Source organism: Rhinoderma darwinii, chromosome 5 (genome assembly GCF_050947455.1).
Source record: "Rhinoderma darwinii isolate aRhiDar2 chromosome 5, aRhiDar2.hap1, whole genome shotgun sequence".
NCBI lineage: Eukaryota > Metazoa > Chordata > Amphibia > Anura > Rhinodermatidae > Rhinoderma > Rhinoderma darwinii.
The window spans coordinates 102093773-102107635 of record NC_134691.1 but is presented as its reverse complement, the minus strand read 5'-3'; positions in this window follow the sequence as shown (position 1 = coordinate 102107635).

Genomic DNA, 13863 nt, shown 5'->3' with positions numbered 1-13863 from the left:
TATATGGCACAATTACACTGCCATTTTGGAAAGCCAAACTGATAAGCTGTTTTTCAGGGGGATCTCTACAGTGACTGACAAAAGACATATAATGTAAAAGCACACTTCATATGATAAGCTTACCAATTACACTCAATATATCCTGTTATATAAAAACAGTGTTAGTGTAGGGACTTACCTGAATAAGGAGGACATAAAAATGCTCCATATGGGCTCATACAAATTTCTGTAATATTTGATAGAACGCATATAGAATTGAATGATTCACTGGCAGGGCAGGGAACATCAGTTCTTGCCCTGACATTCAGCGCCTTTCAATGATCCAGGTTGCACAATTACGTCTTTGCGCCCTGTGTCATTGCTAAGGAGCAGGTCTGGCTAGTAGAGGCCTGCCTCGTTAGAAAAAGGTGGGGGAACGGGAACAGGTGAGTGTATAAAGTTTTGTTTTTTTAAGTGAACATTGTCAGTGGCATTATCTACAGGGGGCACTGTCTACAGGAGGCTCCATAAGGGGCACTATCTAAAGGAGGCTCTATTTTCAGGGGTCTCTAGCTACAGTATGCTCTATTGAGGCACTATATATAGGGAAATATCTACAGGGGGCTTTATCTACAGGAGGCCCTTTGGGGGCTCTATCTATAGGGGCACTATCTACAGGGGGCTCTATAAGCGGCACTATCTACATGGGGCTGTATGGGGGCCACTATGAACTACTAACTGGACAATGATAAAATATAACTTTTATTATTATGCTATTAATACGACCCTAGACAAAAACCCCACTGACCAGTATTTATCGGATTTACGCGCCTTACTTAATGATGCAAAGTCAAATGGTTTAATCTCTCCAGATGAATTCAAACTAATGTTTAATCCCAATCCTACTTTAGCAACATTCTACGCCCTGCCCAAAATCCACAAAGATGTTACACCAATACCCGGCAGACCAATTGTCTCTGGGAATGACAATTTAACACAGGGGATTAGCATGTACGTAGACGAGATTTTGTCACCTTTCGTCACAGCTTTGCCCTCTTTTCTACAAGACACTAAGGACACCCTCACCAGGATCCAGGAGATCAATGTCTCTCCGACCACCTTAATAGCCAGCATTGATGTAGAGTCATTGTATACTAACATCAAGACCTGGGCCTCAATGCTGGGCAACAGTTTTTGAACACGAAAGGGACCCAGTTTCAGGCACATAATAGATTCACTCTATCATTACTCCAATTTTTACTCACTCACAATTACTTTCTTTTTGACAGCAAATTTTATCACCAACTTAAAGGCACTGCCATGGGCACAGTCTGTGCACCCACATATGCAAATTAATTTTTAGGGTGGTGGGAAGACACTTTGATTTTTAATGATGATTTACTTTTTTTCACATTTTGTTTTGGGGCAGATATATTGACGACATACTCAATTTTTGGGACGGTGACACTGCCCGTTTTTCTGATTTCATGGACATTATGAACAACAACCACATTGGGATGAAATTCACTTATACCATTAACACGAATGAAATAAATTTTCTTGATCTTAAAATCTCCTTGGATCCTGGTGGGGCTGTCCAAACCAATATCTTTCGAAAAGAAACTGCTACGAACAGTTTCCTACACTGGGGAAGCTTCCACCCACCGGCTCTTAAAAAAGGTATCCCAATTGGATAATGCCTAAGAGCGAAAAGGAATTGTTCTGAAGAAGCTACCTTTCAATCTGAATGTGACACACTATATAAAAATTCTTAGCACGTGGATATCCAAAGAAGACCCTCCATAGAGCCTATGCTAGAGTCAGGGCAACCTCAAGAGATTACTTACTTCATGGTAGAAAGGAGAATAGGAAGTCTAATCATGACAACGGCAAACAATCCTCTCTTATCAGGTGCATAGGGAACTTTGATAACTGTTCCTATCAAATAAAAAATATCCTACAAAAACACTGGTCCATCTTACAGGTAGATTCGGATTTGTGTGATACAATTTCTAGTGTTCCTAATATTACGTATCGGCGAGGCAAGAACCTTTGGGAATACCTTACACATAGTCATTATTCTAGACCATCTACCCTGCGAAGCAGTTGGCTTCCACCCCCTACACATGGATCCTTTCCATGTGGCAGATGTTCTTTTTGCCCGTTTATGCCCATGACCAAGAAGTTTTCTAACATATTTGATGGAAAGAGCTTTACCATCAAACAATTTATCAATTGCCAAAGCAGTGGCATTATCTATGCTGCACAATGCCCATGTCCAAAATTATATGTGGGCAAAACTATCCAACAGCTGCGAGGAAGGATCTCTAAACATATCAGCACTATCAACACCAAAGAGGATACACCTCTCTCCAAACATATCAGATCCTTTCATCAGGGTAATACTAGTGCCCTTAAATTTTGGGGCATTACCCAAGTCAAATTGGGCCCTAGAGCTGAAAATTTGGATAAGAAGTTATTGCAAGAAGAAGCCAGATGTATTCATAGATTAAGTTCCCTAAGCCCTAATGGGTTAAATGAAGGTTTTACTTTTATAGCCTGCTTATAGTTCTTGTATCGTACATTTATTCACAGTCTTTATCTTGCATAAGTTATTGACGTTATGTCAATAAACCACTATAACTTTAACTATATCATTACTAGTAAAGAGATGTGGTATCTCTGTGCATCTTATATACAAGCTACATGCTACCATCATATATGTCCATGTGGGTTTTTGTTTCTCCTCCTTACATTAAATTGAGATATCTTATAACAGGACCTGTCTACTGGTTACTAGCTTCCCAATTCAGTGCCAAATAGGCCGTCTTATGGGGTATATAAAGTCTAATATATTCACCCCTTCAGGAATATAATCAATGAGTCATAGTGTTTACGTACCATTGCAGCATTTATAGGGGCATTATTAACCCCAGACACTACGTGGCTTACCTAAATTCCAAGGTCCTTTTATATCTGTGAAGATGGTACCTTGGATTTTAATTAGGTACCTGTCTCTCTTGGCATATACATATTGCTTACCTGGAATTCACTGGAACAATTTCAGCATTGTAGATTCTAAGTTCCCAGACATGCGCACTTGCCTCCTGAATTACAAAAATTGGCTAAGTCCAGTCTGGGACACTATGCACATGCGCATCCCGCGCATATCGATTGGCCTTTGTATATTTCCTACTGATTGGCTAATCTGTATGCCAATCTTGTTACACGGAGGCTCGCCTCCAGACAGGGAATCCTATTGGTCCTCACACAGGTGATTCCTGTATGAAACACACACGAGACTTTAAAGGAGGAGAAATCAGAACGTGCGCTCACTAGCCCCATTTTGATCCCCTGGGGATGCTGTGTTCACAGCGAAACATATCGGGGGGCTAAGATATTTCTTAACAGCCATGTCATACTAGCCTCTATAGCACGAATATTTACAATATCTACGCACGTTCAGTAGTCTGCAGCTGCTGTTCTAAACATTTATACTCTTGTACCCCTCACACTAAATTCTGCCACAGTCAGGGGAGTAACTAGGAAAGACTGGGCCCCATAGCAAACTTTTGACTGGGGCCCCCCCTCAGCTGGGTATCACACAACCCCCCTCCCTACTTGTAGATAGTGCCTCCCTATAGATTCCACCACACAGTGCCCCCTATAGATAGCACCATACACAGCCCCCTGTAGATAACGTCTTACAGCCCCAATCCCCCTGTAGATAACGCCATACAGCCCCCCTGTAGATAGCGCCATACAGCCCCCCTGTAGGTAACGCCATACAGCCCCCCTGTAGATAACGCCATAAATCCCCCCCCTGTAGATAACGCCACACAGCCCCCTGTAGATAACATCATACAGACCCCCCTGTAGATAACGCCATACAGACCCCCCTTTAGATAGCGCCATACAGACCCCCCCCTGTAGATAACACCAGGGGATACATGTGTGATCGCTGGCAGCGATAAGGAGAATGGGGGACCGAAAGTCCCCCCAAGTTCTCCATGACAAACCTCAGACTTCCGGAGTCTGCGCAATTCAATAAAAATAAAAGGTGCGCTGGTCACGCATGCGCACAAGCGCGACCAGTGCACAATTCATTTCTATGGAGCTGCAGACAGTTCTTATCGCTGGGCGTCTCAGTGATCACACATGCATCCCCTATCCTGTGGATGGGGGATGCATGTCTTTTGTAGGAACAACCCCTTCAGTGGCGTCGCACTGTTCAGCCATAGCGGTTGCTAGCGGAGCCTCCGGCCATGGGGGGGCCCATGCCGGCGGGTGGCACGGGCCCCTTCATGCTGCGGGCATGGGCCCCCTCATACTGCGGGCCCCGTAGCAGCCGATACGGCTGCTATAGCGGTAGTTACGCCACAGCCACATTGAAGGCATAGTTCATATAGAGCGTGTGCTAGCTGACTTTGGCTAGAAATTTAAACTCATTGTGTCTGTCGTGTGTCTCTCCATGGACATCTTAATAGCATTATAGTAAAAGTTATATTTTATCATTGTCTAGTTAGTAGTTGGGAAATTGAGTCTTAGTGTGCCTTAGGCACATCAGTTTTTTTGTATTAATTATATACCTGCCAACTACACCACTGCGTTCCAAATTATTATGCAAATTTTATTTTTCACTCATTTTCCTAAATAGTCGATGCAAATGACAGCCAGTATAATCTTCAAGCCATCAACCGTTGGAGTATAATGCGAATTTTATAATGAACAAATCTCCTAATGATAACAGATTTTTTTTTAGAAGTAAAAAACTCAAAATGCACTGTTTCAAATTATTATGCACAACAGAGATCAAAACATTTTAAAGGCTGTAAAGAGAACTAAAATGGTAATTTGCAGCATCAGGAGGACATATTTACAGAAATCAAAAGCTCTTTCAATCAAAAAAAAACTTAGCAGGCCAAGTTACATATTAACATAGGACCCCTTCTTTGATATCACCTTCACAATTCTTGCAACCATTGCATTTGTGAGTATGTGGACAGTTTCTGCTTGAATATCTTTGCAGGATGTCAGAATAGCCTCCCAGAGCTTCTGTTTTGATGTGAACTGCCTCCCACCCTCATAGATATTTTGCTTGAGGATGCTCCAAAGGTTCTCAATAGGGTTGAGGTCAGGGGAACATGGGGGTCACACCATGAGTTTCCCCTCCTTTTATGCCCATAGCAGCCAATGACACAGAGGTATTCTTTGCAGCATGAGATGGTGCATTGTCATGCATGAAGATAATTTTGCTACGGAAGGCACGGTTCTTCTTTTTGTACCATGGAAGAAAGTGGTCAGTCATAAACTCTACGTACTTTGCAGAGGTCATTTTCACACCGTCAGGGACTCTAAAGGGGCCTACCAGCTCTCTCCCCATGATTCCAGCCCAAAACATGACTCCGCCACCTCCTTGCTGACGTCGCAGCCTTGTTGGGACATGGTGGCCATTCACCAACCATCCACTACTCCATCCATCTGGACCATCCAGGGTTGCACGGTACTCATCAGTAAACAACACGGTTTGAAAATTAGTCTTCATGTATTTCTGAGCCCACTGCAACCGTTTCTGCTTGTGAGCATTGTTTAGGGGTGGCCGAATAATAGCTTTATGCACACTTGCAAACCTCTGGAGGATCCTACACCTTGAGGTTCGTGGGACTCCAGAAGCACCAGCGGCTTTAAATACCTGTTTGCTGCTTTGCAATGGTATTTTAGCAGCTGCTCTCCTAATCCTATTAATTTGTCTGGCAGAAACCTTCCTAATTATGCCTTTATCTGAACGAACCCGTCTGTGTTTCTGAATCAGCAACAAATATTTTCACAGTACGATGATCACGCTTGCGTTTTCTTGAAATATCCAATGTTTTCATACCTTGTCCAAGGTATTGCACTATTTCACGCTTTTCGGCAGCAGAGAGATCCTTTTTCTTTCCCATATTGCTTGAAACCTGTGGCCTGCTTAATAATGTGGAATGTCCTTCTTAAGTAGTTTTCCTTTGATTGGACATACCTGGCAAACTAATTATCACAGGTGTCTGAGATTGATTACAATGATCCAAAGAGCCCTAAGACACAATACCATCTATCAGTTTAATTGAAAAACTAATAACTAAATGTTTATGACACTTAAAACCAATGTGCATAATAATTTGGAACACGGTGTACTAGGGTCTTCCCAGCATTTAGTACTACGGGGCACACAACGCCCGAGCCCTAACATTTATGGGCCAGGCGTTACGGTCCTAGCGACAGCCACATTCACTTGTATCTTCATTCTCAGGACCTAGAGACAAATGAATACTATAGGCTGGAGGCCACGTTAGGCCTGCAGCCTATAAGGCGCTTGGAAGACTCCCTGCACAGGCCGGCGTGATGACGTAACTGCATCACGCTGGTCTGCACATGCGTCCCACCCTGAGGTTGAAAGCACCTCACGTCACTGTTTATACATGGACAGTGACATCTGGGGCTCTCCTGGGCACATCGCCTCAAGTATCGACCTGCCCCGGGATTATGGACCATGTATTCCAGTGTACGCCTATACAGCGACATATGTCGCTACCTTCTCCATGAAAACTCACACTTATATTTATCAAATGAGTTGCAAAATGACTAGAAAATATAGTCAAGACATTGACAAGGTTAGAAATAATGGTTTTTATTTGAAATAATAATTTTCTCCTTCAAACTTTGCTTTCGTCAAAGAATGCTCCATTTGCAGCAATTACAGCATTGCAGACCTTTGGCATTTTAGCTGTTAATTTGCTGAGGTAAATCGGAAGAAATTTCACCCAATGCTTCCAGAAGCCCCTCCCACAAGTTGGATTGGCTTGATGGGCACTTCTTGCGTACCATACGGTCAAGCTGCTCCCACAACAGCTCTATGGGGTTGAGATCTGGTGACTGCGCTGGCCACTCCATTATAGATAGAATACCATATGCCTGCTTCTTCCCTAAATAGTTCTTGCATAATTTGGAGGTGTGCTTTGGGTCATTGTCCTGTTGTAGGATGAAATTGGCTCCAGTCAAGCGCTGTCCACAGGGTATGGCATGGCATTGCAAAATGAAGTGATAACCTTCCTTATTCAAAATCTCTTTTACCTTGTACAAATCTCCCACTTTACCAGCATCAAAGCAACCCCAGACCATCACATTACCTCCACCATGCTTGACAGATGGCGTCAGGCACTCTTCCAGCATCTTTTCAGTTGTTCTGCGTCTCACAAATGTTCTTCTGTGTGATCCAAACACCTCAAACTTCGATTTGTCTGTCCATAACACTTTTTTCCAATCTTCCTCTGTCCAATGTCTGTGTGCTTTTGCCCATATTAATCTTTTCCTTTTATTAGCCAGTCTCAGATATGGCTTTTTCTTTGCCACTCTGTCCTGAAGGCCAGCATCCCAGAGTCGCCTCTTCACTGTAGACGTTGACACTGGCGATTTGCGGGTACTATTTAATGAAGCTGCCAGTTGAGGACCTGTGAGGCATCTATTTTTCAAACTAGAGACTCTAATGTACTTGTCTTGTTGCTCAGTTGTGCAGCGGGGCCTCCCACTTCTCTTTCTACTCTGGTTAGAGCCTGTTTGTACTGTCCTCTGAAGGGAGTAGTACACACCGTTGTAGGAAATCTTCAGTTTCTTGGCAATTTCTCGCATGGAATAGCCTTCATTTCTAAGAACAAGAATAGACTGTCGAGTTTCACATGAAAGCTCTCTTTTTCTAGCCATTTGGAGAGTTTAATCGAACCCACAAATGTAATGCTCCAGATTCTCAACTAGCTCTAAGGAAGGTCAGTTTTATAGCTCCTCTAAACAACAAAACTGTTTACAGCGGTGCTAACATAATTGCACAAGAGTTTTCAAGTGCTGGAAATTGGCCTCTATACACCTATGTAGATATTGCTTTAAAAACCAGACGTTTGCAGCTAGAATAGTCATTTAGCACATTAACAATGTATAGAGTGTATTTCTGATTAATTTAATGTTATCTTCATTGAAAAAAACGGTGCTTTTCTTTCAAAAATAAGGACCCTAAACTTTTGAACGGTAGTGTGTATACATATATATATATATACATATAAATAAATATATCTTTCTTTGCACTGAAATCCGCCCATTCCCTTAATTACCTTTGTTGCCGTCCTTTGCACGCGTTCTTGTTCAGCCATGTCCTTCTTATACACAGGTGCCCAAAATTGTACATAATATTCCATATGTGGTCTGACTAGGGCTTTTTGTATAGAGGCAAAACTAGGTTTCTGGGTTTCTGTCATGAGCATCTATGCCTCTTTTGATGCATCCCATGATTTTATTTGCCTTGGCAGCAGCTGCCTGGCACTGGTTGCGAATGGTAAATGTACTGTCCACCAATATCCCCACATCTTTTTCAGCAGCAGTTTTACCCAGTGATTTATCATTTAATGCATAATTGTAAAATTTGTTTCCTTGGCCCAAGTGCATAACCTTACATTTATACACATTAAACTTAATTTGCCATTTCTCTCCCCAAACTTCCACTATCCCCAAATCCCTCTGTAGTATTACAATATCCTCCTCTGTGTTTATTACTTTACAGAGCTTAGTATCATCTGCAAATACTGAAATTGTACTCTGTAAACCCTCTACAAGCTCATTAATAAATATATTAAAAAGAAGAGGGCCCAAAACTGACCCCTGTGGAACCCCACTGGTAACTGGGACCTACTCTGAGGATGTACCATTAATAACCACCCTCTATTTTCTATCACTGAGACAGTTGTTAACCGAGTTAAACAAATTTTCCCCCAGTCCCAGCATTTTCATTTTATATACCAACCTTTTTTTTTTGTAATAAAAGTTTTTATTGAACATACCACATATATACAGCAAAAGAATGGCATTGCCCACTCTTTGAAAAAGGGAACAGTATTACAGAGTATGTCATTTAGGTTTTATCACATTTTAACTTGCGGTTCATACAAACTTTACTTAAGCGTTTACATTTCAGACTTTCTTGACTACACTTTCCATTAAACCTTTCAAAATGCTGAAACATTTAACATACCAACTGTGGCAGACAATATGTAAATCCCTCTATTCTGATATATCTTTCCCCTCTTCTCTCTTGCCAGTGAACTATTTTCTCATTTCCATTTAGGCTCTCCGCTCTACAGTCTTCAGCCTTCCTAATTGCCCTTTAATCTCTTCTGTGAGATACCATTTTGTGTATTGAAATCCTGTTACTACCTCCCCAATTTCTGAATCAGATAACTGCAGAAGAAAAGGTCTCCATTTTTTGAAGAACCCTGCTGTCCTTTTCTCTTTAGCTGTAATTGCTTCATTTCTATCTGATTGGAGGCAGACTGTCACAGGAACGGGGCAAGGTAAGTACAAAATTTTTATTTTTTTTCGGGGGCTGTATCACATTATACAGGGGGCAGGGTGGCACTATATACAAGGGGGGAGTAGGGTGGCATTATATACAAGGGGGGAGCAGGGTGGCACTATATACAAAGTGGAAAAGCAGAGTGGCACTACATACAAGGGGGGAGCAGGGTGGCACTATTTACAAGGGGGGTGCAGGGTTGCCTTATATACATGGGGGAGCAGGGTGGCACTATATACAAGGGGGGCTGTGTGGCACTATATACAAGGGGGAGCAGGGTGGCACTATATACAAGGGGGGAGCAGGGTGGCACTATATACACAGGTGGGGAGCAGGGTGGCACTATATACAAGGGTGCCGAGCAGGGTGGCAATATATACAGGGGGAGCTGTGTGGCAATATATACTAGGAGGGCTGTGTGGCACTATTTACAAGGGGGGGGGTCTGTGTGGTGCTATCTACAGGGGGCTGTGTGGTGTTATCTACAGGGGGCTGTGTGTGGTGCCATCTTCAGGGGGTCTGTGTGTGGCACTATCTACAAGGGGCTGTGTGTGGCGCTATCTACCCTGGGCTGTGTATGGCACTATTCAGGGGGGCTGTGTGGCCCTATATACAAGGGGGGCTTTGTGGCACTATATACAAGTGGAAATGTGTGGCACTATCTACTACGGCTGTGTGTGGCAGAATCCACAGGGGTCTGTGTGTGGCGCTATCTACAGGGGGCTGTGTAGCACTATCTACTAAGGGGGCTTTGTGGCACTATATACAAGGCATTGAGGCTGGTTGGCACTTTATACAAGAGAACAGGGCTGTGTGGCGCTATATACAGAGGGTCTTAATGGAGATATCTACAGGGGGGGGCGGTATGCCACTATTTACATGAGGCAGGTGGGGGCACTATCTACAAGTGGGGTGTGACACTGTCTACAGAGGGGGCAGTATAGCACTGTCTACAGGGGGGCTGTATGGCACAATCTACAAGGGGGCAGTATCTAAAGGGGGAACTGGGCCCCCCTAGGTGTCACATGCAGCCCCCTTACAGATAAGGGGAGCTGCATGTGACACCTAGGGGGGGTCCAGTCAAAAGTTTGCTATGGGGCCTAGTCTTTCCTAGATACGCCCCTGTATGGACAGTGACGTCAGGGGCTTCCTGTAGCACAGCGCTTTAAGTAACACTCTACCGAGGAGTTTGTGCAACGTATACTTCTGTATGCCTGTACAGTGGGATAGTGGTATAAATCCTGACGTATACCTTTGACAAAAGAAAAATAATGCAATGTGAATCAATAAATGTTCTTTAAATGCTGGAATCTCCGGCAGAGCATCGACAGTGCTCTGGCTGGCTATTTCAGTCCTGGAAAAGCCCCTGACGTCACTGTCCATATATAGACATGGATGTTAGGAACTTCGAGATGTTGGAATCCTTGGACAGAGCGCTGGCAATACTCTTGCCGAGGAGTTCGCACTTGAATAAACTCCTGATGTTACTGTCCATATACAGTATGGGCAGTGATGTTGGGAACTTTGAGATGCTGGAATCCCCATCTAAAGTGTTGGCAACGCTCTTGCCTGGGATTCTGCTTCTGGAGGGAGCCACTGATTTCACAGTCTATATATGGACAGTAATGTTAGTGACTTCGAGTTGCTCGAATTCCCTGCCAAAGTTTGGGCAATGCTCTGGCCGAGTATTTAGCTCCTGGAGGAGTTGTGACGTCACTGTTCATATGGTAAAGTTAATGGCTTTATACTATGGAATCTCTGGCAAGAGTATAGAAAAAAGTCTGGACGGAGTCCCTGATGTCACTGTCTATGTATGGCAGACAAAAAATGGACAGAGGCAGCACTTCCAAAAAGCATCAGCAGTTTATTCACCCGTGCGACGTTTCAGTCCAACAGGACTTTTTTCAAGCATGCTTGAAAAGTCCTGTTGGACTGAAACGTCGCACGGGTGAATAAACTGCTGATGCTTTTTGGAAGTGCTGCCTCTGTCTATTTTTTGTCTGCCTGATATTGAGGACCGTGGACCAGGTCCAATTGAGGCGTGCACCCACCTGCAGTCCAGTGCTGTGGAAACTATTTGTTTTTGGTACTGTCTATGTATGGACCGTGACGTTAGGAACTTTGAGATGCTGGATATCCCAATTAGAATGTTGGCAATGCTCTGGAAAGCCAGTTCGCTCCTGGAAGTGAGATATCTACAGGATATGTCATTAATGTCAGATAGATGCGGTTCCCCCCTCTGGGACCCGCACCTATCAATAGAAAGGGGCCTCCCAAACGCGTTCTAGCTTTGTTTGATCTCGCTTATTATTATTTTTGTAACTCCCATAGTAGTAAATGGAAGTTACGGAAGCAGCGTAGCATGCGAGCTACGCTGTTTCCGTAACTTCCATTCAGTTCTATGGGACTTACGAAAACAGCATAGCTCAGCAAGCTACGCTGTTTACGTAGCTCACGACCATATAAAATTTTTCATGGTCGGAATTCACTCTATTCAGCCGCAACACAGAGCGGCTGAATGGGGTTTAGGGGGCCCGATCTGGAGATATGTGCGGGTCCCAGAGGTGGGACCCACATCTATCTGACATTTATGACATATCCTGTGGATATGTCATAAATGTCTCTCATGGGAAAACCCCTTTAAACAACAAAGTTCCCAGGCGGAGCATAGAAAGCATTAGAGCCGTGGACTTCTGGACTGGAGAAGCCTCATATATGTCATACATAGTGATCTCAGGGGCTTTTAACTAAAGGCTCACCAGCTAGAGCATTGGAAGCACTCTGGCTGGGAACTTTAGGACTGGAGCATTCAGAAGACAGTGATTTCATGGGCTTCCAAATTTGAAGTCCCCGGCCAGAGCTGTGAAAGCACTCTGGTCGGGGACTCCAGGACTGGAGGAGTCCCTGACATCACTGTCCATATATGGACAGTGAAATCACAGGATCCGCCAGGAGCGTAAGCCCCAGACAGAGAATTGCCAATACTCTGGCTGGGGATTCCAGCATCTCAATGTTCCTAAAATCACTATTCATACATAGACAGTGACGTCAGGGGATCCTCCAGGCGCTGAATCCCCGTCCAGAGTGTTGCTGATTCTCTGACCGTGGGATTTTACCATCTCAAAGCTCCTAACTTCATTGTCCATATATGGACAGTGACATCAGGGGCTTTTCCAGAATCTGAGGACTCCAGAATCATAAAGCTCTTATCACTGTTCATAATTGACCTCAAAGACATCAAAGACAGTGCCAAAACAGGGATTCCTGTTGCTAGAGCGCTTGCAATGCACTAGCCTGGGACTTCGCAGCTGAAAGCCCCTGACATCACTGTCCACACCTGGACAGTGACGTCAGGGGCTTCCCCGTCCACATCACTTCAAGTAGCAACCTGCCCCTGAATTTTGGAGGACGTACTCCAGTGTATCCCTATATAGTGACACATATTGCTACCGTCTGTCAGAGGTGTACGTCGGGACTTCTCCCGACATATATCTCCTACTGAAGAAAAATAATAATCTTAATTGTTACACATTCTTTAAGTGCTGGAACTTTGAGATGCTGAAATCCCCGATGGAAGCCCTTGATGTCACTGTCTATATATATATATATATATATATATATATATATATATATCTATCTATATATATATATATATATATATATATATATATAATATATATATATATATATATATATATATATATATATATATATATATATATATAGTGATGTTAGGAACTTTGGGATACTGGAATTTCCTGCCAGAGTGTCAACAATACTCTGGCTGGAGATTCCGCTCCTGGAGAAGTTCCTGACGTCACTGTTCATATATGGACAGTGATGTCAGGTGCTTTAAAATACGGAGTCCCCGGCCAGAGCATAGGAAGCGCTCTGGCCAGGGACTACAGGACTAGAGGAGCCCCTGACGTCACTGTCCATAAATGGACAGTGACGTCAGGGGCTTTTTCAGAAGCAGAATCTCCAGCCAGAGGTTACATATGCCCTAGCCGGTGATTTCAGCATCTCTGGCCAGAGCATTGCCGATGCTCTGGCCGAGGACTCCAAATTCATAAAGTTCCTAACATTACTGTTCATAATAAGGTCAGAGGGCTTGCGATGCTCTAGCCAGGGACTTCGTTGTTGAAAGCACCTCACGTCACTGTTTATACATGGACAGTGACATCTGGGGCTCTCCTGGGCACATCGCCTCAAGTATCGACCTGCCCCGGGATTATGGACCATGTATTCCAGTGTACGCCTATACAGCGACATATGTCGCTACCTTCTCCATGAAAACTCACACTTATATTTATCAAATGAGTTGCAAAATGACTAGAAAATATAGTCAAGACATTGACAAGGTTAGAAATAATGGTTTTTATTTGAAATAATAATTTTCTCCTTCAAACTTTGCTTTCGTCAAAGAATGCTCCATTTGCAGCAATTACAGCATTGCAGACCTTTGGCATTTTAGCTGTTAATTTGCTGAGGTAAATCGTAAGAAATTTCACCCA